Below are 27107 nucleotides of genomic sequence, written 5' to 3'. Positions count from 1 at the left end.
CTAGTTATATACAGAGCTATTTAATCTTCAGTTGCATTGAACAGCCTTCCAACTCGCTTGCATGGCTTCATACTGTGCTTTCAGGTCATACAGAAAAACAAAGTCAATGTCATGTATTTCTTCATTGTATTTGCCTGCCTGATACTGAATTTAAAAGATGCCCAGAGAAAAATCAACCACTGTCAGATTCATTTAAAAGAATATGCTCTTGGGCCCCAGTACTGATGAGCGTGTGGTGTGCACCCCCCGGGGGAGGCCCATCTGGCACATGTACATACAGTCTTCGATCGTAGCTTTCTCACTGTTAGTGTAATTTGCTTAGAAAATAATTTGGGATTTTTATATTTAATTACAAAAATTAAATGGTTAAAAAAAGAATATGCTCTTGGGAGGCGTCTGGGTGGCTCAGTCGTTGGGCATCTGCCTTCGGCTCAGGTCATAATCTGGTATCCTGGGATTGAGCCCCACATTGGGCTCCCTGCTCGGTGGGGAGCCTGCTTCTCCCCCTCTCCACTCCCCCTGCTTCTGTTCCCTCTCTCGCTGTCAAATAAATAAATAAAATCGATGGGACCTTCTTGTTTAAAAAAAAAAAAAAAAGAATATGCTCATGGGGCATATTCTGTCGTTACGCAGCTGCCTTCAGCTTGGGTCATGATCCCAGCATTCTGGGATCCAGCTGGCATCAGGCTCCCTGCTCCGCAGGAAGCCTGCTTCTCCTTCTGCCACTCCCCCTGCTTGTGTTCCCTCTCGCTGTGTCTCTCTGTCAAATAAATAAAAAATTTTTTAAATAAAAAAAAATAAAAGAATATGCTTAGGGGGGAACCTAGGTGGCTGAGATGGTTAAGCATCTGACTTGACTTTGGCTCAGGTCACAATCTCAGCATCCTGGGAACAGCCCTGAGCTGGGCTCAGAGCTCAGCGCAGAGTCTACATCACTCTCTCTCTGCCTTCCCCTCCTCACTCGCTTGCACACACTCTCATTTTCCCTCTCTCTAAAACTTAAATAAAATTAAAAATAGAATCTCTAAAAAAAAGAAAAAAAGAATATGCTCAAAAAAACTTTTTTAAATATGCTCAGCCAAATTCATTCATTCTTTAAAGCCACATAATGATTTTATACTATGATGATTGGGGGGTGGGGAAGCAGCAGCAGTAAGGAGGTGCCTGAGTGGCTCAGTTGGTTAAGCAACTGCCTTCAGCTCAGGTCATCATCCCGGGGTCCTGGGATCCAGCCCCACATTGGGCTCCCTGCTCAGTGGGGATTCTGGTTCTCCCTTTCCCACTTCCCTGCTTCTACTCTCTGTCAAATAAATAAATAAAATCTCTGTCAAATAAATAAATAAAATCTATGAATGTGCCTGGGTGGCTCAGTGGGTTAAGTGCGTGCCTTCAACTCAGGTCATGATCCTGGGGTCCTGAGATTGAGCCCTGCATCGGGCTCCCTGCTCAGCAGGGAGCCTGCTTCTCCCTCTACCCTTCCCCCCTGCTTGGGTGCTCTAAACAAATAATTTTTTTTTAACTTTTTAAAATAAATAAATGAATAAAATCCTTTAAAAAAAAAAAGGCAGCAGCAGCAGCAATGAAGGAGTTTGCTTTAAAACTGGTGATCAGGAAAGACCTGATAGGTGGTTTAAACTGAGACTTGAATGACAGGAAGGAACCAGAGTTGGAGAACTCTCTAGGCAATGAGAAAGTCAGTGCAAAAGGCATTAAAGTCAACACAAACAGCCCATTCAAAGAAAAGAAACAGCTTGTGTGGCTACAGCTCAGAGAATGAAAAATGGCAAGAGGTAAGGTTGCACGTGTAAGCAAAGGTGATTTCATGGAGCACGCTGTAGGCCACAGTAAGGAGTCCGGATTTTATAAGCCATATTTTAAGTATATGATCTCTGTGCTTTAATTTGCCCTCTAACTTCTCAATTTCAGCCCTTATTGCCTCACTTCAAGACTGTATAATAATCATCTCCTGCATCTTGGGGCGCCTGGGTGGCTCAGTGGGTTAAGCCTCTGCCTTCGGCTCAGGTCATGATCTCAGGGTCCTGAGATCAAGCCCCACACCGGGCTCTCTGCTCAGCGCGGAGCATGCTTCATCCCCTCTCTCTCTGCCTGCATCTCTGCCTACCTGTGATCTCTCTCTGTCAAATAAATAAAATCTTTAAAAAAAAAAAAAAAGAAACTCCTATATCTTCCTAATTTCAGCCTTGTCCCACTTCAGCCATTCTTATCACCTCAGCAAAATCAAACATTTTTATAAAAGTAGTGTTATACATTATCACTCTTCTGCTCAAAAACCTTAAAGGGGCAATAAGATAAAAACACCAGCTCCTTAGAACCTCAAAGCTCCATGTAACAAGACCCTAATACTATGTCTCTAACTTTACCTTCTATTATACCCCTAAACAAAACCTCATTCTAGCCGTGCTCACTTCGGCAGCACATATTCTAAAATTGGAACAATACAGAGAAGATTAGCATGGCCCCTGCGCAAGGATGACACGCAAATTCGTGAAGCGTTCCATATTTTTTACTGATGGCAGCAAATAATCCTTACCTTCCTTTGGTGAACAGTTCCTTCATCCCAAAGCCCAAAACCATGTGTGAAGACATTTTAGCAAAGGATTTCCAGTAAAGCCTACAGACCTCATAGATCTGACCTAATCAGCAATTGCCTTGGGCTATCTTCTGTGTGCTTGCTGCTTTCCACCTTATCTCCTGGGGTTGTTGTTATCTAACGTTTGTAAATATCTCAAAAGTTCAATTTTGTGTAATCAATTATAAAGGCTATGAAGCTAGGTAGGGTCCCATCAACAGTGTTGGAGAGGATGCATCATCATTAAAATTACAATCAATCCAAAAAAACAAAAAACAAAAAACCTCATTCTAGCCAAACTGTTCCCTGAATTATGCATCTCCCACCATATGACTTTACCTCACAGTATTCATCCCTTCACCTCTACAAACTTTATATCCTTGATTCTTTCTACATCACCATTTCTTCTGTAAATAAAGTTCTACCTACGTAGGATGCAAGAAAGAATACTCCCACTGAGGAAATAACATGAGGAAAAGCACAAAAGCCTGAATATGTACATGATAATCACACACACAAAAATAGTGTCTATAAGCAATAAAGGCATGGTGAAATACAGTAGAAAATAAAGCCATTCAGCAGGACAGTTAAAAGCTATGTGACCTTATCAAATTATTTAACCTTTCTGGCCTTCAGTTTCTTCACCTGCGAAACTTACACAGAAAAGATTTCCTGAGCACTTATTCTGTATCCCAGCATCGTTCTATGAATGTGGGAACAGCAGTGAACAAGACAGACAAAAATCTCTGCCCTAGGGGCGCCTGGGTGGCTCAGTGGGTTAAAGCCTCTGCCTTCCGCTCAGGTCATGATCTCAGGGTCCTGGGATCGAGCCCCACATTGGGCTCTCTGCTCCGCGGGGAGCCTGCTTCCTCCTCCCTCTCTGCCTGCCTCTCTGCCTAGTTGTGATTTCTCTCTGTCAAATAAATAAAATATTAAAAAAAAAAAATCTCTGCCCTATGGTACTTAAATTTTAGTAAGGGAACCATCAAACAAGCAAAATAAATGAATATATGATATGATGTTACCTAGTGATAGATGAGACAGAAAACAAAACAGAAAAGAGGAAAAAGGAAAAAAGCAAAATTTGACTCAAGATACAGAATTGAGGAAACAAGCCATGCAATTCCAGACAGAAGAAATCAGAAATGAAAGGGTATGATCACGGAAAAACAAGGAGGCTAAGGAGCTGGGGCAGAGAGTAGAGAGTAAATAGTAAAAGATGAGGTCAGAGAAGTTACGAGGAGATCAGCTCAACATAGAACTTTACGGCCACTGCAAAGACTTTAGATTTTGTTTTGCTAGAAATAAGATGACACTGGGGTGAGCACCTGGGTGGCTCACTCAGCTCAGGTCATGATCCCAAAGTTCCAGGATGGAGTCCCACATCAGGTTCCAGCTCCACGGTGAGTCTGCTTCTCCCTCTGACCTTCTCCCTTCTCATGCTCACTCTCTGTCTCTCTCTCAAATAAATAAATTTTTTAAAAGATTTTTATTTATTTATTTGACAGATCACAAGTAGGCAGAGAGGCAGGCAGAGAGGGAGAGAGGAGGAGGCAGGCTCCCTGCTGAGCAGAGAACCCGATGCGGGGCTCGATCCCAGGACTCTGGGACCATGACCTGAGCCGAAGGCAGAGGCTTTAACACTGAGCCACCCAGGCGCCCCAATAAATAAAATCTTAAAAAAAAAAAAAAAAAAGACGAGACTGGAGGGTTTTCAGCATGGTATGACCTGACTTCAACAGCATCTCTGATTTAACAGCACCTCTCTAGCTGCTATATTAAGAATATACTGGGATGCCTCGGTGGCTCAGTGGGTTAAGCCTCTGCCATTGGCTCAGGTCATGATCCCAGGGTCCTGGGATTGAGCCCCAAATCATGCTCTCTGCTCAGCAGGGAGCCTGCTTCCTCCTTTCTCTCTGCCTTCCTCTCTACCTACTTGTGATCTCTGTCAAATAAATAAATAAAATCTTTAAAAAAAAAGAATATACTGTAAGAAACCAAGGTCAGGGGGCGCCTGGGTGGCTCAGTGCGTTAAGGCCTCTCTCTTCGGCTCGGGTCATGGTCTCAGGGTCCTGGGATCGGGTCCACATCGGGCTCTCTGCTCAGCGGGGAGCCTAGCCGCCCCCCCCCCCCGCCTCTCTGCCTACTTGTGATCTCTGTCTGTCAAATGAATAAAATCTTAAAAAAAAAAGAAACCAAGGTCAGGAAGAAAAGACCATTTAGGAGATTAAATTAGATAACAACGCTTAACACAATGCCTGGCATATTAGTAGGTGTCCCTTAAAAGGTGTTTGTTTTTCCAGGAGTGGGAATCAATTTCTCATACCACTGAACCAAACACTAGCAAAATAACCAGCTGAAAATAAGGCTGAAGTTTTGGGATAAGGCAAATGTATTTCATAATCTTAGGCTCATCAAATATAAAAATGTTTAAACAAGTAAAGACAACTTTTGTAATTCCCTATTTCCCATATAGACTGCAGAAGATCTGAAGGCCTGCTTCAGTCTACATCTTTAGGAGCAGGCCACTCTAAAGACAGTGTTCTCAAAACAAAACAAAATTAACGAGAATTTTAGGAAATTAACCAATGCTTCAACATAAAAATATTTCAACCTGGAAAAATCTGCTCTTTTCATATCTACTATTTCAAATGGCACCAATATTGGTTACCTCTGTTGAAGTATAAATATATATCAATATATATTTATATAAATATAAAATGCTGGTTGCAAGAACTAGCACTATTTAAAATAAAAAGGCAGTTATAACACTTTAATTAAAAGAACTGCAAAGTAGGGGTGCCTGGATGGTTCAGTTAGGCAGGCATCCGGCTCAGTTCATGATCTCTGGATCATCTGATCAAACCCCATGTGGGGCTCTATGCTGGGCCTGGAGCCTGCTTAAGATTCTCTCTCCCTCTCCCTCTGCCCACCCCTTCCCACTCTCTCCCCCTCTTAAAAAAAAACAAAGAAAGAAAAGAAAAAATGCAAAGTAACCTGCAGTGCTATAAAGCTTTCATTTTGAAAATATAAATACAGTTAACAGCTCAGAAAATTATGATTGACACTAACAATCCTATAAGAGATCACCTGGGTGGAGAAAGGTACACATGCACCCTGACCTCTCCTTTCAAACTCAGATAATACAACTTAGAACCAAATTCCTATGTGACTCTAATATCTGTTAGGCTCAGGGTTACAGGACTATTCCATTCCCATTCCTTAATCTTAAAAATTTTCTGGTAAGGGGCACCTGGGTGGCTCAGTGGGTTAAAGCCTCTGTCTTCGGCTCAGGTCATGATCCTAGGGTCTTGGGATCGAGCCCCGCATCGGGCTCTCTGCTCAGCGGGGAGCCTGCTTCTTCCTCTCTCTCTCTCTGCTTGCCTCTCTGCCGACTTGTGATCTCTGTCTGTCAAATAAATAAATAAAATCTTTAAAAAAAAAATTTCTGGTAATACTTCAAGCTATCCCAGACTTTGTCTATGAAATCAAGACTCCACACCATAAAACACAACAATTGCAAGAGGTAGCATGTGGACTGCCAAAACCACTGAAAAAGGCATTTCAGTTTACAGAATGATGATTATATTGATGATAATAGCAACAACTCTTTAGTAAGTGCTTACTATAATGCCAAACATTGTTTTTAGCACTTTACATTCTTACCTCATTAATTCTCAGAACAAGCCTATGGTAGATATAATAATCCCCACTGTACTCATACGGAAACGTGTTGAGAATTTAATCTACATTTAAGCTACTTGTAAGAGGCACACAGAAAGTGGAAAGTGGTGGGCCAAGAAAAGCAGAGGTGGGTGGTTGAAACAAAGGAACAAGAAATCAGAACAGCAAGGGACTTTTCAAAAGGAACACTGGAAGCCAGAAACAAGCCCTTCAAAAATTCTGGGGTAAAGAAAAAAACAAAAAACAAAACAACCTCCAACCTAGATTTCTATTATTCTATTTTCATGGATGGTAAAAGTGGTGGGTCCATGATAGGGGTCATCAAACTACTCAATCGAACTTTTGTTTTTGTAAATAGTTTTATTGAGCTTTGCGCAGTGGCAGTATCGTAGCCAATGAGGTTTATCCGAGGCGCGATTATTGCTAATTGTAAATAGTTTTATTGAAACACAGCAACATTCAGGGGCACCTAGCTGGCTCAGTCAGTACAGTATGGGACTTTTGATTTTTGGGTCATAGTTTGAGCCCCACACTGGGTGTAGAGATTACTAAGAAAAAGAAAGAAAGAAACAGGGCCACATTCATTCATTTATGTATCATCTATGGCTGTTTTTGTAGTATAATGGCACAGATGAGTTGCTCAGGCACAGACCCTGTAGCCCATAAAGCCTAAAACATTTATTATCTGGTCCTTTACAGAAAAAAATTGCCAACCCCTGGCCTATGAATACAAAATCCAGTGACAGCCAGGAAAATGGAGGGCTGACGGCAGTTGATAAGAGTTTGAATATAACGCTAGAAAATCAGGGTAATACTATAATGCACATTTTCCTGAGAAGAAATAGGTTTGTAATATTACTTAGAGAGAATGCCAAGAGATTAGTTTCTGATATTTATCCAGGTACTTACCTCCTGCCATTTCAGGAATTATAAAGAAGGCACCTAGAAGATGTATAATCATCATTAATTATTTGGAGAATAATTACAAAATGTATAGATTTCTAGAGGTTTTACTTCTTTTATTCTCTGGTTAACCATCTTTTGAATGTTGTACTACCTTTCTTTTTATTTTATTTTATTTATTTATTTGACAGAGAGAGAGAGCATGCACACACAAGCAGGGGGAGTGGTAAGCAGAGGGAGATGTTGAAGCAGGCTCCCTGTGAGCAAGGAGCCTGATGCTGGGCTCTATCCCAGAACCTCTGGATCATGACCAGAGCTGAAGGCAGACGCCCAACCAACTGAGCCACTCAGGTGTCCCATACTTTTTTTACTTTTTTAAAGTAAGATCTACACCCCAATGTGGGGCTTAAACTCACAACATCAAGATCAAGAGTCATATGCTCTACCAACTAAGCCAGCCAGGCACCACAAATGTTCTACTACTTATTAGCACTTCCAGTGAAGGTAGACAGGGATAACAAAAATATGTGAAAGGCAAGCTGGCGAATTCTATTATATCAGCAGGTAAACACACTGGGAAAAGAATTGGCAAATATTATCATGTATTAGCAAAACTAAAATTTTAAACGCCAACAAAGTGGGGTGCCTGGGTGGCTCAGTTGGTTAAGTGTCTCTTAAGTGAAACTCTTGGTTTCAGCTCAGGTCATGATCTTAGGGTTGTGAGACTGAATCCCACATCAGGTTCCATGCCCAGCATGCTTAAGACTCCCTCTCTCGGGGCACCTGGGTGGCTCAGTGGGTTAAGGCCTCTGCCTTCGGCTCAGGTCATGATCCCAGGGTCCTGGGATCGAGCCCCACACTGGGCTCTCTGTTCAGCAGGGAACCTGCTTCCCCCTCTCTCTCTGCCTGCCCCTCTGCCTACTTGTGATCTATCAAATGAATAGGTAAAATCTTAAAAAAAAAAAAAGACTCTCTCTCTCTCCCTCTGCCCCTCCCCCAACTCCCTTTCTTAAATAAAAATGAACATAAATATCAACAAAGTAAGTTCAATATAAGCCAACAGTGGGCCACATCTGCAAAAAACTCTAAAATGGAGGTTTGGTATCTACTTACAGAGAGGAAATAACTCCTCTATATGAGAAGCTGGCTTGTCTAAATATGGACTAATATACCCTGTTTGGGACACCATTTTTTTTTATTTATTTATTTGACAGAGAGAAATCACAAGTAGGCAAAAAGGCAGGCAGAGAGAGAGGAGGAAGCAGGCTCCCCGCCAAGCAGAGAGCCCGATGCGGGACTTGATCCCAGGACCTTGAGATCGTGACCTGAGCCGAAGGCAGAGGCTTTAACCCACTGAGCCACCCAGGCGTCCCTAGGGACACCATCTTTTTTTTTGGGGGGGGGACACCATCTTTTAAGAGGACAAGAAGAGACAAGTAAAGGTGGTGAGAATATGCAGAAAGTATGATGTATTAAACAAAGATTGAAATCAGTGACTATTTTAATTTGTTTTCATTTTAATTTAATAAGCATTACTATAGCATTAAACATTAAAGACATTAATTCATGAGTCAATCAACTGGGGCACCTGAGTGGCTGGGTCAGTTAAGTTTTGCCCTTGGCTCAGGTCATGATCCCAAAGTCTTGGGATCAAGCCCACACTGGGCTCCCTGCTCAGTAAGGAGACTGCTTCTCACCTCTCCCTCTGCTCCTCCCATCTCTCTCTCTCTCTCTTGTGCACCCACATGCTAATAAATACATAAAATCTTTTTAAAAATTCATTAAACAATCAACAAGTATTTACTGAAGAACTACTACAGGCCGGGCACTGTTCTAGGACAGACAAAAATCCCTGACCTCATAGAGCTTACATTCTAGTGCAAAACACAGAAAATAAACAAAACAATAAATAATGTAATTTTAAATACCTACAATCTTACCACTGACCATAACCTTTTATTCCTCTGAATTTACATATGCATGTATGTAAATTTTTATGTGTATTTAATTCTTTCATAATTTAAAGCAATAATCTTGGCATTTGGGCTCTACTTTTCATTTAACATTTTTAAGACTTTATTTACTTATTTATCTATTGATTCATTCGAGAGAGAGTGGGAGCAGGAGAAGAAACAGAGGGAGAGGGACTAGAAGACTTCATGATGAGGGCAGAGCCCAGCAAGGCTCCAATCCATGACCCTGAGATCATGACCCAAGCTGAAATCAAGAGTCAGATACTTCCACTGAGCCACCTCGGTGCCACCTTTAACATGATTTTGAGAACTTATTTTCCAAGTTATTACAAAGCCTTTTTTTTTTTTTTTTACTTTTAATGCTATAATTTACTTAATATTCCCCTATTCTTCAGTACATGTTACCTCCAGCCTTTGCTGTAAGTGCAAAAAAGGACCAAAGTGGGGTGATTTCCTTTTCCAGAGGAACTTAGGCAGGGTAGGCAATGAACTGTTCGGTTTGCAGCAGATCATTAAAACTAATAGTAGGACCCCACATCATTAGGACTAACTTGCTTAAATAAGAAACAGGTCAAGGGCATCTGAGTGGCTCAGTCGGTTGAGCATTGACTCTTGGTTTCAGCTCAGTCCTGATCTCAGAGTGGTGGGATTGAGCCCTTTCTTCAGCCCAGCACTCAGTGCAGAGTCTGCATGTTCCTCTCCCTCTCCTTTTGCCCCTCCCCCCACATGCGTGTGCACACACGTACTCTCTCTCTCTCTAAAATAGATAAAATCTTTAAAGATTTTATTTATTTATGTATTTGTCAGAGAGAGAGAGAGAGGAAGAGAGAGCAAGCACACAAGCAGGCAGAGTGGCAGGCAGAGGCAGAGAGAAAAGCAGTCTCCCTGCTGAGTAAGCAACCCGATGTGGGACTTGATCCCAGGACTCTGGGATCATGACCCAAGCCAAACGCAGTGACTTAACCAGCTGAGCCACCCAGGCTCCCTAAATAGATAAAATCTTAACCAAAAAAAAAAAAAAAGGAGGGCTCCTGGGTGGCTCAGTGGGTTAAAGCCTCTGCCTTCAGCTCAGGTCATGATCCCAAGGTCTTTGGATCAAGCCCTGCATCCGGCTCTCTGATCAGCAGGGAGCCTGCTTCCTTGCTTCCTCCTCTCTCTCTGCCTGCCTCTCTGCCTACTTGTGATCTCTGTCAAATAAATAAATCTTAAAAAAAAAAAAAAAGAAAGAAAGAAAGAAAGAAAAGAAAAAGGCCATAGCAAATCGCTCCAGGCAAAACCACGGTACAAAAAGAATTTTCATTCAGGTGACAGACTCAAGAGATGTGGGCTCTGTTCAGGGACTCTGGTTGACTATATTTAAGGACAGAATCCTCTGGCATGCTTACACTATGACATGGTGCACTACCAAGCCAGAGTAACTTTTCTCAAATTCCTTGAAAGTGTATGCAGAACCAAAAAATCGACATCCAAAAATAGTCATGAGCGACTGAACAGTCCATGAGGATTTACAAGGACTTGATGATAATCAGTCTCAAAATCAAAACGGATTTTCATTACCACTGGCTAGAAATGGATCATGAAGATAATTTTTTTTATGAAGGTAATTTAAAGGATCATTTGAAGGCTGACATGGAAGCAGGTATAGACTATTTCATATGCTCTAGAGGATCCTGGAATGGAAGTTTCTGAATGGAAGATTTCATGTTGGTACAAGGAAAAGTGATAAGCTCTTTGTCACCAGATATATTTAGCAAAAAGTGACTAATCAACTTTTGTGGCTTTGTAAAGGATAATCAGAAACTGATAGGGTTTTTTTTCTTTTTCTTTACCAGTATCTTTAATTTGTTTTTGTTTTTACCAAAGTTATCCATGAACAGTGACTAAAGGGGTAAATAATGGCTTATTACAGAAGACAGTGAACCTCTACTCTAACAATTTCCCAATTCCCTGGGGCAAATTTTCAACTTTTGCAGCTAAATCTTTTGGTATATACTTCCATATTGTTACTTTTTTTTTCTTTTTTTCTTCTCTCCAGTTTTAGGCATTATAAACTTCCCACCATTGAAGATGAGAATTTAGCTCTCCTTCCTCTTCATATCTCTATGCATGTGCACAATTCCCATCCCCTAGTCTTCCCAATTTAATTATATAATTCTAATTAAATCAATATTCAAGGTTCATATAAATCCTATTCAGAGCTGGGCATGCAGCATATTTACTAAGCTAGTCTATACAAAGAGATCCCAAAATATCAGCCTGGTGAGTGAATATTCAGGTCACTTATTAAGCCAGTTCTCTTCCAGAGTCATCCCAGGACTCAGGCTGACAGGAGTTCTGCCATCTTGACTATAAGGCTTCCGAGGCTGTCCCGGATATTGCGGCCCAGATAGCCAGGGGAGGCTGACAAAACTGGAACATATGAAGGAGGTCAGGCCCACTTCCACTAGAGAAAATAAGTCATGTATCTAATCAAACTACAATAGAGACTGGGGGATTCTGACTACATGCCCAAAGAAAGAGAAGGCAAATCTGAGTAGTTAATGGTCTTTGCCACATATACCATGGTTACTTTTCCTCAAAAAAAGTGAAAACAACTGTAATGGAGCTTAGAAACAGATGGCAGAGGAAAAGAGAAGAAAGGATATAAGGGAAAATAAGTCAGCTAACCAAATCTAAAGGAAGATTAATAAACATCCCACAAAAAATGGAGAAAAATTAAAAGATGATTAATTCACTCAAAAAATACTCTCCTTTTGTTATGTACCACACTCTATGTTAAGTACAATAAAAAATATTTACATTAAATGTAATGTAGTATCCTCAATTAGATCCTGGAACAGAATAAGGACATGAGTGGAAAAACTAATGAAATCCAAATAAAGTTTAGAATTTACTAACAATGATGTACCAACATTGGTATCTTAGTTTGGACAAAAGTGCCATAGTAATATAAGATGTAAACATGAGGGGAAATTGGATGAGGGGTATACAGAAACTCTATGTGTAGTCTTTGCAACTTTTCTATAAATCTAAAATTCTCAAAAAGTATTAAAAAAAATTCAGCATTATAAAGATGCAACCACTGTAGTTCCTCAAAAAACTACAGAATTACCATGTGATCCACAAAGTCTACTTCTAGATATATACTCAAAAGACCTGAAAGCAATAAATTGGGTACTTACAGAAAGAAAAAAAAAAAAAAAAAAAAAAAGACCTGAAAGCAGAGACTCAAAGAGATATCTATATATCCACATCCACAGCAGCATTATTCACAATAAACAAAAGGTGGAAGCAATCGAAGTGTTCATCAACAGATAACAAAATAAACCAAAAAATGTGATATATATGTACAATGTGATATTATTTAGCATTAAAAAGAAATTCTAACACATTCTACAATATGGATGAAGCTTGAAGATATAGGCTAAATGAAATAAGCCATTTCAAAAAGGACAAGTATTTTGCATGATTAAACTGTGTGGAATCTGTCAAATTCATAGACAGAAAGTAGAATGTAGTTGCCAGGAACTGGGGTGAGAGAATAGTAAGCTAGTATTTTCTGAGTACAGTGTTTCAGCTTGGAAAGATGAAAATTCTAGAGATGGATGGTGGTAACCAGTTGCACAATTCTGTGAATGTACTTAGTGTCAAAGATCAGTACTCTTAGGGTGCCTGGGTGGCTCAGTGGGTTAAAGCCTCTGCCTTCGGCTCAGGTCATGATCCTAGGGTCCTGGGATCGAGCCCCACGTCGGGAATCTCTGCTCAGCAGGGAGCCTGCTTCCTCCTCTCTCTCTCTCTGTCTGCCTCTCTGACTACTTGGGATCTTTGTCTATCAGATAAATAAATAAATAAATCTTTAAAAAAAAAAAAAAAAGACCAGTACTCTTAAAAATGGTTACAGTGGGGGTTCCTGGGGGCACAGTCAGTTAAGTGTCCAACTCTAGTTTTGGCTCAGGTTGTGATCTCAGAGTGGTGAGACTGAGCCCCGTGACCTGCTCCCCACTGATTGCAGTTTGCTTGAGATTCTCTCTCCCTCTCCCTCTGCCCCTCCAACTTGTACACTCATTCTCTCTTCCCCTAAAATAAATCTTTTCTAAAAAATGGTTACAATGATATGCTTTACACATATTTTACTCCAATTTAAAAAAATACTGCTATATAAGCACACTGATAGAAGTCTGAACAGAACACTTCCAAACAATAGAAAAAAAAAAAATCTAAAACAATTCTGACTTCCCTAAGATGATGACATCTAAGGTAGTTTTGAGCAAGACAGTCATACTAGAAAAGGAAATGGGAGGTGGGGGGTACTGAATACGACAGAGGCAAAGCAAATATGGTAGTTCAGAGCAGGGGTCAGCACACAATAGCCCCATAACCCATATTCTGCCACAGGTTTTTGTAAAGCCCACAAATTAAGAGTGGTTTTCACATTTTTAATGTGGAAATAAAAAAGTTAAAATTTAAAGTTGAAAAAAAGTTAAAATAGGGGTCCTGCTTGGCTCAGTTGAAAGAGCATGTGACCCTTGATCTCAGGGTCTTGGGTTTGAGCCCCACATCAGATGCAGAAATTGCTTAAACTTCTAAAAAAAAAAAATTAAAATTAAATTTTATGACATTCAAGAATTATATGGAATTCCAATTTCAGTGTCCATAAATAGTTTCCCTGGAACATAGCCATAATCATTTGTTTACATAATGTCTACAGCTGTTTTCATGCCACCACAGCAGAGTTGAATAGTTATGACAGAAATAAAGCCTACAAAACTTAAAATATTTACTAGCTTGCCCTTTACAGAAAAAGACTGCCAACCACTTGTTTAGAGGCCTGAAAGTAGTCCATTTAGTATGGCTAAATCAAAGATCTCTATGAGGGAGACACATGGCAAATGATACAGACCATAAGGTAATGGGCTTTATGTGCTAAGCTAAGGAACCTGAACTTGTCTCAACTTGATTCCATTTACTATGAGAAGCCACTGAAGAACTGTGCAGACAGTAATCTGATCAGATAAACTTCATGTAAAGACAATTATCCACTTGCTTTTAAAGGTATCTGAGCTATTCATGGACTAAAAGAACAAAACTTCCCATTAAAAAACAAGGCCTTAAAAAATAAAACTAAAATTTAAATTTTAAAAAAGCCTAGAAGCATACCAAAAAGGTTAACATATTAAAAATTTTTATCTCCTGGGGCACCTGGATGGCTCAAACACATAATTCTCGATTGTGACTCCAGGCTCCATGATGTATATAGAAATTACTTAAAATCGTAAAAAAAAAAAAAAAAAAAAAAAAAAGTCATCTCTTTCTTTGTGCTTACCCATGTTTTTCAAATCTTCAAATCCGAATTATAAAGCTGTTTTAATAACCCAAATGCAAAACTCAGTTTTTTAATTTTTATTTATTTATGTGACAGACAGAGATCACAAGTAGGCAGAGAAGCAGACAGAGAGAGGAGGAGGGGAAGCAGGCTCCCTGCTGAGCAGAGAGCCCAATGCGGGGCTCAATCCCAGAATCCTGAGATCATGACCTGAGCTGAGGGCAGAGGCTTTAACCCACTGAGCCACCCAGGCGCCCCCAAAACTCAGTATTTTTAAACTCCTATTCATATGTACACATTTGTTTTTCATGTTCTGTACTCTTCTTCCCCACCCCTAGGTAGAAATGTCTAGGAAAAGCTACACATAGTGAAACTATGAAAGCATACCTCTGTCATACTTGCAAAGGATAAATGACATTCTACATTTTCAATACATATTTACAGACATGAAAGAATAAAATATTTGAATTCAAGTTCTGGCAGGGCACTCTCATTCCTACATAGGGCTTTCATCACATTGAACAAATAGCCAAATTCATCTTTTTTTTTTTTTTTTTTTTTTTGGACAGAGAGAGATCACAATTAGGCACAGCAGCAGGCAGAGAGAGAGGGAAGCAAGCTCCTTCCTGAGCAGAGAGCCCGATGCGAGGCTCAATCCCAGGACCCTGAGATCATGACCTGAGCCAAAGGCAGAGGCTTAACCCAGTGAGACACCCAGGCTCCCCAAATCAGTATCTTAATGAAAGTAAAAATGTTAGAAGAAAATGCACAGCTTGAAAATCAAGTCAAAATGTTGAAAACTGATGCAAGATAAGACTACATATAACCCTGAGAATATAATTATGTGTTTAAAGAAATGCAAAGTCCTTGATTTATACCACAGTACTCTGCACTTCATGATACACTGCTTGTTAAGATTAAATTCCTTTTAATGTTCTGTTTCAGTTCTTCCACTAAATTGTCGGGGATTCATGTGCAGGGAACCATGTCTTTTCTTTTGTGTGTCCCCCACAGCACCTCACAGAGTGCCCATATATAGTAGGCGCTCAATACATGCTTACAATTGAATGACAAAATAATTAATCCTAGTTTGAGCTCACAGACTGAACCCCTCACACCTACAATTCACACCATTAAGCCTCCTTCTACCCAACAGTTTAAATGACATTCCTGGGGTGAGTACTGCTGATTCTACTGGATTTATTACATTAGGTTTCTTCTCCAGCAAAGAGCTCAAAGTACACATCTAATGTTAAAATAGAATTCCTGACTACTGAGAAGGTGGGTGGAAAAGTAGGCAAGTGAAGGAAAAATCTATTATAATAGCTTGCCTCCAATGAAATAAGCATTATTCAGTCCTAGAGATTAAAACATTCCTAAAATGTCTCTGAACTAAGACCCCTAACTGACATCTTTGTACTAGCTAAATTCTATCACAATGAATATCATTAAAACCAAAAATTCACCATTAAAAAAGATCCTAAAAATCTCAGCTACAAGTCCATATGATTGTATAAGATCTAGGTATAATATTTACTCTGCAAAAACAAACTTCTAAACTTTTTCAAAGTATTATGGTTGAACATCTACCACATTCTAAGCACTGGAGAAACAAATGAAAAAGAAAACCAGTCAAAATATCAACTGATTTTGTATTCTGCTATAAATTAAAGTATTACCAAAAGAGCTGAGGAAGTACCATGCAGTGAGGAGCCAACTTCTACCTGTGAAAATTTGGGGAAATTAAATACCAAATCTAAGTTGGACACTGAAGACTTGAGGAGGAGTTTGAGGCAAAGAGCAAGAAGAGGGGGAAAAAGAATATCCTGGCAAACACACAGCTGTACACAAACAGAGCACACTGGGCATGGCAAATAGAGGATAAAGAGGTAGGGTAGAGTTAGACAATGATGGGTCTGGTATGAAAGCTATGAAAGTTGGAATTTATGCCCCCAGGTAATGGACACAAAGTAGAAATCTTGAGGTAGACAGTAACAAAAACCTGAAGAATCCATTCACATAACAGCAAGAGCCTAGGTCATATTAAAATCATCTCGAAGGCATGATTTCATATTATACCACATAGACACAGCTCTAAATACTGTGCTGACGCAGATACAAAAGAAATCTAAATGTAACCCATTCCTCTGTCCATGCTTTCAACTGAGTCTCAGGGCTCAGTCATTGACCCTCTTTACTTCCTTCCTCATCTTACCAGACCCATGGTTTTAAAACACCACACACTGATGATATCCCAAATGTGTCTTATAGGCACAGCCCTGACTTTTTCTGAGCTCCAGACTTAAACGGTCAACTGCTAACTAAATGGTTATTCCTAGATATCTAGTGGTATCTCAAACCCAACAACCAATGAAACACTTCATTTTAGGGGCACCGGTTGGGGGGGTGCTCAGTAGGTTAAGCATCTGACTCTTGATTTTGGCTCAGGTCAGGATCTCAGGGACACTGAGATCAAGACTGCTTAATATGCTCTCTCTTTAAAAAGAAAGAAAGAGAGAGAGAGAGAGACAGAGATGCTCTCTCTTCCTCTCCCCCAAATGCCCTCGTCCCCTGCACGCTCAGTGGGCAGTCTGCTTGAGATTCTCTCCCTCTGCCCACTCTTCCACTCTTTCTCTCTAAAAATAAGTCTTTAAAAATAAATAAAAGGCGGGGGCGCCTGGGTGGCTCAGTGGGTTAAAGCCTCTGCCTTCGGCTCAGGTCATGATCCCAGAGTCCTGGGATTGAGCCCCACGTCAGGCTCTCCACTCAGTGGGGAGCCTGCTTCCTCCTCTCTCTCTCTGCCTGTCTCTCTGCCTACTGTGGTCTCTGTCTGTCAAATAAATAAATAAAAATCTTTTTAAATAAATAAATAAAAGGGGCGCTGGGGTGGACCAGTTGGTTAAACAACTGTCTTCAGCTCAGGTGATGATCCTGGAGTTGCAGGATCAAGTCCCACATTAGGCTCCCTGCTCGGCAGGGAGCCTGTTTCTCCCTCTGACATTTCCTCTCTCATTCTCATTCTCTTTCTCTCTCTCTCTCATCCTCTCCCTCTCTCAAATAAATAAAAATAAAATCTTTAAAAAATAAATAAAATAAAAATAAATAAACTCTTCAATTTAAATCCCTATCTAGCTCCTTCCAGTTTTCATCTCTGCGCGTGGCACCAGTTACTCTAGCTAAAATCCTTGTTATCATCTTTAATTCCTTCTTTCCCTCACCTCCAACTAAGCTATCAGCAAATTCTATTGGATCTCCCTTCAAAATATACCTTGAATCAGATCGCTTCTCACTGCCTCCATCACTGCCTCCCTGATCCAAGCCACCATACTTCTGCCTTCAATTCCAGTGACTTCCTAAATGGTCTCCTACAGCCTCTCTTGTCTCTACAGCACTCAAAGTGATCTTTTGAAAAGACAAATTTAAAAAATAAAACTTAGGGATGCCTAAGGGATGGCTCAGTCAGTTGGGCGTCTGCCTTCAGCTCGGATCGGGATAGCAGGGTCCTGGAATTGAGTCCCACATCAGGCTCCTTGCTCAATGGTGAGTCTGCTTCTCCCTCTCCCTCTGCTCCACTTCCTTCCCCCTGGCTCATGCTCTCTTTCTCTCTCAAATAAATAAATAAAACCTTTAAAATAAATACATAAATAAAACTTAAATGTGACTGTATCATTTTTCTTCATAGAACTATCCAGTGAATCCCGTCACACTTAGAATGCAATCCAAAGCCTTTCTAGTCTACCAGACTCTATACCAACTGAGATCACCAACTACCCAGTATCATTTCCTAACATAACCAATTATTACCCAGCAATCTCCAAACTATAGGACACTAGCCTTTTTCGCTTCCTTGAAAATTGCAACCCAATTCTCACCCCAGAGTCTTTGCATTAGTACTCTCTCTCACCACTTGAAATGCACCACATTGGCCTGACACACTCCTTATCATTCAGGTCTCTTTATGCTCAATGGCTACCTCAGAGAAACCTTACCTGACAACCTATCTAAAAGAACCACCAAACCTACCATACCACTCACTATCCTCTCATACTACTTTCTTCACATCACTTAAGTAATATCTGAAATCATATTATTTATTAGTTTATTGTCTATTTACTAGAGGGTAAATTCCATGAGAACAGGGACTTTATCTTATTCACTGCTCAATCACTGCTCAATCCTAAGCCCTGGTACACTACCTGGCATCCAACATGGCTCCTCAATTATTTGTAGTTGAATGAACAAATTTGCCTAATTGGTCTAATCTATCTTATTTACATTTTTATCCTGTTGTACATAACTGAATTTGCTTCCCTACTTTTGGATTTATATCTAATTCATGATTACCAGGGTTTTCTTCCTAGAACAGAGCTAAAGCAGTTTAAAGACTGTTAAAACAAGCTATACTATACTAATGCCTTTAATTCCTTGCCTATAATTAGCCCTGTCAGCAACTTGTCCAGTTGTTTTTCTTTGACTATAACTTCCATTATCCTCTTTCTATATAATCAGAATTTTCAATGTACTGTTTATTATAAATGCTATTGATAAAGATAGACTGACATGCCAAGAAAGTTGTAACAAATATTTTTTATATTGCAAGTAACCCAAGTTTGGGGGTTTAAGATTTTACTTATTTATTTATCAGAGAGAGAGCACAAGCAGGAGAGCGGGCGAGCAGCAGACAGACGGAGAAGCAGGCTCCCCACTAAGCAAGAAGCCCAATGTGGGACTCGATCCCACGACTGGGATCACAACCACAGACAAAGGCAGACACTTAACCAACTGAGCCACCCAGGCATTCCTGGGTTTATTTGGGGTTTGTGTGTGTGTGTGTGTTTAGAGATTTTATTTATTTATTTGTCAGAGAGAGAGAAAGAGAGCGAGAGCACAGGCAGACAGAGTGGCAGGCAGAGGCAGAGGGAGAATCAGGCTCCCTGCCGAGCAAGGAGCCCAATGTGGGACTTGATTCCAGGACGCCGGGATCATGACCTGAGCTGAAGGCAGCCGCTTAACCCACTGAGCCACCCAGGTGTCCCTTTTTTTTTTAAGTAAAGAAAAAATAAAGGGGCGCCTGGGTAGCTCACTGGGTTATGCCTCTGTCTTCGGCTCAGGTCATGATCTCGGGGTCCTGGGATCAGACCTGCATCGGGCTCTCTACTCAGCGAGGAGCCTGCTTCCCCCTCTCTCTCTGCCTGCCTCTCTGCCTACTTGTGATATCTCTCTCTCTCTCTCTGTGTATGTTAAATAAATAAATAATCTTTTTACCAAAAAAAAAGTAAAGAAAAAGAAAACCATAAAAAAGCAAACATTTATACAACAAATTCACAGGCAGGTGATGAAGGTCAACACCAAGAGCAACAAGTCATGTTGATAGTATATACACTAATCCCAGTCTACTAATGAGAAAAATATTAAATCCCAACTGAGGGACATGTTACAAAATACTGACCAGTACTCCTCAAAATTGTCAAGGTTATCAAAAGTAAAGTCTGAGAGCTCTCTTTTGTCAGGCGCGTTTCACTGGCAGGATGAGCAAGCGCTGCAGTCTTCATACTGCAAGGAAGTTCTGTAGCCACCGAGATCAGAGATGACATGTTAAACAGTACAAGAAAGCACATTTGGGCACAGACCTGAAGGCCAACCCTTCTGGAGGCGTTTCCCATGCAAAGGGAATTGTGCTGGGAAAAGTAGCGGTTGAAGCCAAACAGCCAAATTTTGCCATCAGGAAGTGTGTCAGGGTTCGGCTGATCAAGAATTGCAAAAAAAGGGGGCACCTGGGTGGCTCAATGGGTTAAGCCTCTGCCTTCGGCTCAGATCATGATCTCAGAGTTCTGGGATCGAACCCCACATCAGGCTCTCTGCTCAGCAGAGAGTCTGCTTCCCCCTCTCTCTCTGCCTTCTGCTCTGCCTACTTGTGATTTCTCTCTCTGTGTCAAATAAATAAATAAAATCTTAAAAAAAAAAAAAAAGAATAGCAAAAAGTCAGTCTCTGTACCCAATGATGGTTGTCTGGATTTTATTCAGGAACGTGATGAGGTTCTAATTGTTTGATTTGGTTGTAAAGATCATGCTATCAGTGACATTCCTGGAGTTCACTTTAAGGTTATCAAAGTAACCAATGTCTCTCTTTTGGCCTTACACAAAGACAAGAAGGAAAGACAAGACCCTAAGTTTCAATGGTGAAAACCTGATATAATAAATTTTCATATGCCAAAAAAGAGTCTGAGAAACTATTATAACCAAGAAGATCCCAAAGGGACATAATTACCAAAAGCATTCTGGCTGTGTAATAGACAGTTCTGAAAGGCAATGGCTTCATATGAACTCTCTGGAGATGCCTTGGAAGATTAAGCAACCAGCTTTGTTTGCAATGAAGCTATAGCCATCTTGATAACACATCCCTTGTTTGCTTTCACTTTTTCCCTACCTCACTTCCTTTTCTTCCCTCACACCTTCTTCCATGAAATTTCACCCTTTAATAGGGCATTAGTATAGAAGCATTATCTACAATAGCCAAATCATGGAAACAGCCCAAGGATCCATTAACTGATAAATGGATAAAGATGTGTTATACACACACACCATGGAATATTAGTCATAAAAGAAGAATGAAATCTTGCCATTTGCAACAACATGGATGCAGCTAGAGAGTAGAATGTTAAGTGGAATAAGCCAGAGAAAGACAAATACTGTATGATTTCACTCTTATGCAGAATTTAAGAAACAACAAATGAGGGGTGTCTGGCTGGCTCAGTCTGTGGAGCATGCAACTCTTGATCTCGGGGATGAGTCTGAGCCCCACCCTGGATATAGAAATTACTTAAATAAATATTAAGGGGAAAAAATGAGCAAAGGGGGAAAAATAAGGGGGGGCAGGCAAGCCAAGAAACAAACTCCCAGCTATAGAGAACAAGCTGATGAGTACCAGGAGGGAGGGAGGTGGGGGGATGGGGATAAATTATGGGGATTAAGGAGTGTACTTGTTTAAAAAAAAAAAAAAAAAAAGACGGGGAGGGTGGCTAGGTATGGACATTGGGGAAAGTATGTGCTATGGTGAGTCCTGTGAAGTGTGTAAACCTGGCAATTCACAGACCTGTACCCCTGGGGCTAATAATATATGTTAATAAAAAAATAATTTTTTTAAAGATTTTTTTTTTTTTCTCAAAGATTTCATTTATCTATTTGACAGACAGAGATCACAAGTAGAGAGGCAGGCAGAGAGACAGAGAGGAGGAAGCAGGCTCCCCGCTAAGCAGAGAGCCCGATGCGGGGCTCGATCCCAGGACCCTGGGATCATGACCAGAGGCTTTAACCCACTGAGCCACCCAGGCGCCCTAAGATTTTATTTTTAAGTAATCTCTACAACCACTGTGGGGCTCAAACTCACAACCCCGAGATCAAGAGTTGCATGTTTTGCCAAATGAGCCAGCCAGACACCCCCAACTAACTGGAATTTAAATAAAACTTAAAAAAAAATAAAAATAAAGCATTCATACATTTAAAAATTTTATTTATTTATTTATTTGAGAGAGAAAAAGAAAGTCTACAAGCAGGCATAATAGCAGGTAGAGGGAGAGAGAGAAGCAGTCTCCCCACTAAGCAGGGAGCCTGATGCAGGGCTTGATCCCAGGACTCTGGGATCATGACCTGAGCTCAAGGCAGATACCTAACAACTAAGCCACTCAGACACCTAACAACTAAGCCACTCAGCATTAGTACATTTAAAAAAACAAAAAGACGTATTGTGGTATCCTGGATGGGATCCTGGAATAGAAAAAGGACATTAGGGTCACCTGGGTGGCTCAGTGGGTTGGACATCCGTCTTCAGCTCAGGTCATGATCCCAAGGTCCTGGGATCAAATCCCACATCAGGCTCCCTGCTCAGCCAGGAACCTACTTCTCCCTCTGCCTGCTGCTTCCCCTGCTTGTGTTCTATCTCTCTGTCAAATAAATAAAAGTCTTAAAGAGAAAAAAAAAAAAAGGGGTCACCTGGGTGGCTCAGTCATTAAGAGTCTGCCTTTGACTGAGGTCAGGATCCCAGGATCCTGGAATGGAGCCCAACATCCCTGCTCAGCAGGAAGCCTGCTTCTCCCTCTCCCACACCCCCCTGCTTGTATTCCCTCCCTTGCTGTCTATCTGTCTCTCTCTGTCAAATAAATAAATAAAATCTTTAAAAATAATAATAATGTTTGTTTTTTAATTAAATTCATCCAAAAACCCTACCACTCAAATAAAATCACCATTAGTTTACATTTGAAGTATACCATTTTAGACTTTTATGTAAATTTTTAGACATGTATGTACAGTCCTACAAAAATGCAATCTTCCTACACATTTTACTTGACAAAATATAATATGATTTCCAAGTAATCAGTAGAAATCTATATTATACCTACTAGCTACGGAATTATCCTCTATAAAAGTATATTTATTTAACAAGTATATTTATTTAACCAACCCCTTATTACTTAACATTTAAGTTTTTCCAAGTTTTAGGTATTACAAAAAAATACTACAAGAACAACTGTTTAATAAACATCTTTCCAAACTTATGAATTAGCGCCTTAACCAAGAAAAGCTGCTGAGTCAAGGGGCATACAGGTTTTGAATGCTTTCAATACATATAACCAAAATATCCTTCAGGAAGGATGTTCACATGTAAATACCCACGAACAGCAGTGTATGAGTGAGCCAATTTCCTCACTCCTATGCCATTACAGTATTAATACTTTATTATGTATATACAAAAGTCAAAAGTGCCAGACTGGGGGGGGGGGATGTTATTTATAAACGAAAAATAATCTGTATCTTTACTGGTTATTTTTATTTCTCTATGTATGTTATCTACCTATTCACATATCTTTAGCCCATCTACTAGATATTAAAGTCATTAAACTTTTAAGTACAACACGTGGTGCAAATTCCCCTCCCCCACAATCTGCCTGGCATTGCTCATCACTGAATGACCTACACCTGAAAAATTGCCTAGCACATAGTAAGCACTCAATAAATATGTTAAGTACTGACAGAATAAATTTCTTTCAACTTTATGATGTTTTTGCCAATTACAGGTTGTTTTATGCAGTAATTCAAACAATATCTGCCTTTATGGATTCTGCCTTTACAGTCATGCTTAGAACAGCTCATCCCATTTCAACACTGGAAAAATGTGTACCCATTTTTTTAAACTTTTCTGGCTTCACATTTTTTTTTAAGATTGTATTTTTAAATAATCTCTATGCCCAAAATGGGGCTTAAATTTACAACCCTGAGTTCAAGAGTGGCATACTCTACCAAATGAGTCAGCCAGGTGCCTGCTGACCTCACATTTTATATTTAACTACTTATTTAATTCACTTGGACTTTATTTTACCTGCATTTTAAGGTAAGATTCCATTTTATTATTACTTTTCAAATGGTTAGCCAATTGTTCCAACATAACTTTGAAATCCTCTCAACTAGTGTGAAAAACCACCTTTCTAATACTTAATAGCTTTACATATTTCTAAATTTATTATTCTGTACCACTGCTCTGTCTAATCCAAAATTACTACTCATTGTTTTATTACAGCTTTACTTGTATACTCACTAGTAGAAGTTGCACACACACAAAATACATACACACTTTACTCTTTCAAAACTTTTCTTACTTTACAGATTCATTCTTCCAAATGAATTTTGGAAACATTCTACCAAATTTTCAAAAGGCAATATGGTTGGAATTATGTAAAATTATCAGCCATATGAGCTAATGCAAGTTAAAGTTACTTAATCTCTCTGTCTCTATTTTCCTCTTTGGTAAAATGGAAATAATTGTACTTACCTCACAGATCTGTTAACAAAACTAAATGAATTAAAACATAAAATAATAAGCTAGAAAGATTTTAACATAATTGTTCAAAAGTAACTACTGTTGTAATGCTTACTCAAAAAATGCTCTCCAGATTGTGCTCTCACAAAATTCAAAGGCCCTTTAAGATACATCAAAGGGTAGCACAAAAAACGTTAAGCAGTGATATGAAAAATACATAATCAATGTCTGCTTCATTTCACTAAAGCCCTAACCCTTCACAAAATGAATGGCTGGAGCTGGCAGCAGGAACTCATGAAAAACATCAAAGGTCAGCGACAAGGAAGCCTCAAAAGTTTATAAATATTGGCCACCCAGTGGAGAGGACAACTTCTAGGTCCTTTTAGTCACAGCCTTATAGAGCATCAGCAAATCTCCTCTAACTGCTTGTTCCCCCAATTCCACAGTTAATACTATTTATCTCTTGCTTTCTATTCAGGAAACACATGGAGACTAGGAGTCCTCTCCACAACAGTTTTCAAACTAGAGTGGAAAGGCAGAGTATAAATGCGATCCATAAATATAGACAGATACCCCCAGATTATTCTAAGAAATTATCTCCAGGTTTCCCACATCACTGTAATGATGGGGGGAATACAGTGTGGGTTTCTTTTTTCTGTGGGGAGACGGGCTTGTCTCATTTTGTTCCTCTTTTGTTATCTGCATGACACTGGGATTAACTAGAGGTCACATAACACAGGGAGCCCTTAAAAAAACTTACACCGAACTAACACAAATGAGAATATGGAGACCAAGAGCGGCAAAAGGACTTGCTCATTACAAAAGTAGCCAAAGGCCTAGACCCCAGGTTCTCTAATTCTCAGACCACAGCTCACTCCACCACACCAACACAGCCTCTCGCCGACGACTGCCACGCTTCGAGGTGGGAGGAGCAAAAGCAGACGGATCACGCTGCAGCAAGGACACTGGAGAAAACCACAGGTCTGCGCAGTCGACGGCACGTGACTGGCCACGCCTCTCCCCTACCACCCGCCCCCTTCCCCGCGCCAGCAGCACGCGCTGCCAACCTCGTCATGTGACCTTCACGCGGCCCCAGCGCTCCCCCTGCTAGGCGACTCTTTCCAGCAGCCATTTTGCCGAGAACTTGTCGTCCGTGCTCACAGCGGGGCAGGACGCCACGAAAACCCGTGGCCAGATTTTACAGGCCGCACACGCGCTTCGAAAAAGCGCTCAGACCGTGAGGGCTGAGCCGAACCTCACTGAACACGTCGCACCCCGGGGCGCCGGGGAAAGCTGTGGGTGCGCCTCAGTCCGCGATTGGCTGTGGCGTCCACGTGACGCTACGCCCCCCCCCCCTTCACTCCCCCCCACAAAAACACCCAAACAGACTCTTAACACCTCGCGCCAAGTACATGCCACTGGACGCGTGGGCACGAACGGGGCGCGTGGCAATCAAAGCGCCTGCGCGTACCTGCCAAGGCCGACCGAAACGGGCCCACGCGCCGCTCCGCTCACGGGTCCCGGAATCCTCGCGCTGCCGGACCACCCGCTTAGTCATTGGCTGCCAGGTTTGATCACGTGTTCATCTCAGGCCCGCCCCTAACCGCTAATCACCTGGCACCGTGCTCGAAGCGGCGCCGAAAGTCGTCCGCACGCGGAAAAGGAGGGTAGTTAGAAAACCTCCTTTTTTGCCGCTTTGGGGTTACATTCAGAAAGGGGAAACGAGAAAGCTGGGTCACAAAACTGAGTAAGCTCACACCTACCGGTTTAACTTCGCGTGCCTCTCCAGGAGCCGGGAACCATCGCCCTTGGGCGCTCCCCGATGCACGCCGGGATACGTCTGGCGCCCCTCAGTGTGCTGCAGAGCATGCCGGGAAAAGCACCTCTCCGGTTTTCCTGGCTCTCACCTCCGGGGTATTCCTTTCATGTCCCCTTGAAAGCCAGGTTCTTGGGCTGGGAGTTTGAGTAATTATGGGAGTGTGACTCCATATAACAGGCACTTTCAGTGCCCCTTTCCCCACTTGTTCATCTGTGTGGTCTTGGGGAAACCGCTTAACCTTTCTTCATGGAGCATGCATTTAGGAAGTGCCTGTTGAGTGCCTTTGTGGATATTGGGGAGGAAAAAAAAAAGCAAGAGTGTTTGACTACAATGGAACTATCAGCCTTTCGTAGTTACTGGAAAATAATGCTAATTTAAATACAACTTACCTACAAACCCCACTAGGAAGTGGAAATAATACTTGGGAGTTTCTCTTAGTATAGAAGACCAGACTTTTCGTGGTAACCTCACTGCTGTTGTTAGTGAAAATGGGGGTGGAAGAAGCAGGAGGCATTTTATAGGGTCCAGAGATGTGGCCTTATTTTATTTTCTGGTTCAACCTGCTTTAGCTATGGTATATTGGATCCAAGAAAAACACCATCTGCTAAGGGTGAGAAAAGGTGGTCTTAGATCAGAATGAGTTAATTTTGTCGTCTTCACAGACTGACCTCCAGGCCAAACCCTGATGTTTTACTCCCATGAAGCCACCAGTTAGAACAATTCATATCTCTTTTGCTTTGAACTCCATTCCTCAACTATTTAGATTTCAAAGCTATTTTTTCAGTTAACAAAGGGATGATTAAGCTTGGGGAATTTGACTAGCACTGGTCAGACTCACAAGAGTGCTGATTAATAAACTAGAAATTAAATGTGTTTAATTCATAATGTGGTTACTGAGTCAAAATACAGTTTGGGGCACATTTTTCTGGCTTTAAGATATTTGATAAGCCTAATTATCACAAAATTATTTTCTAACTAGAAAAACTAAGGAAGGGGAATTAGTT

General features: G+C 40.8%; 1 protein-coding gene, 1 non-coding gene and 1 pseudogene across 2 annotated transcripts in view; 2 read left to right on the top strand and 1 right to left on the bottom strand.

Moving 5' to 3' along the window:
- Positions 1-26093, bottom strand: part of MGA (MAX dimerization protein MGA) — a 174784-nt gene extending 148691 nt beyond the window's left edge. The window contains exon 1 of the mRNA XM_046007127.1: positions 26048-26093. The gene's annotated coding sequence lies outside the window, so the exon portion shown is untranslated. The remainder of the gene's footprint in view (positions 1-26047) is intronic.
- LOC123945305 lies at positions 2419-2525 on the top strand. The gene has a single exon (XR_006819152.1). It is a non-coding gene; the product is annotated as a U6 spliceosomal RNA (small nuclear RNA).
- On the top strand, positions 6641-6811 carry LOC123945268 (annotated as a pseudogene).
- Positions 26094-27107: the final 1014 nt, after the last annotated feature.

Source organism: Meles meles, chromosome 6, assembly GCF_922984935.1.
Source record: "Meles meles chromosome 6, mMelMel3.1 paternal haplotype, whole genome shotgun sequence".
In the NCBI taxonomy this organism is placed as follows: Eukaryota; Metazoa; Chordata; class Mammalia; order Carnivora; family Mustelidae; genus Meles; species Meles meles.
This window is presented reverse-complemented; position numbering and strand designations above follow the sequence as displayed.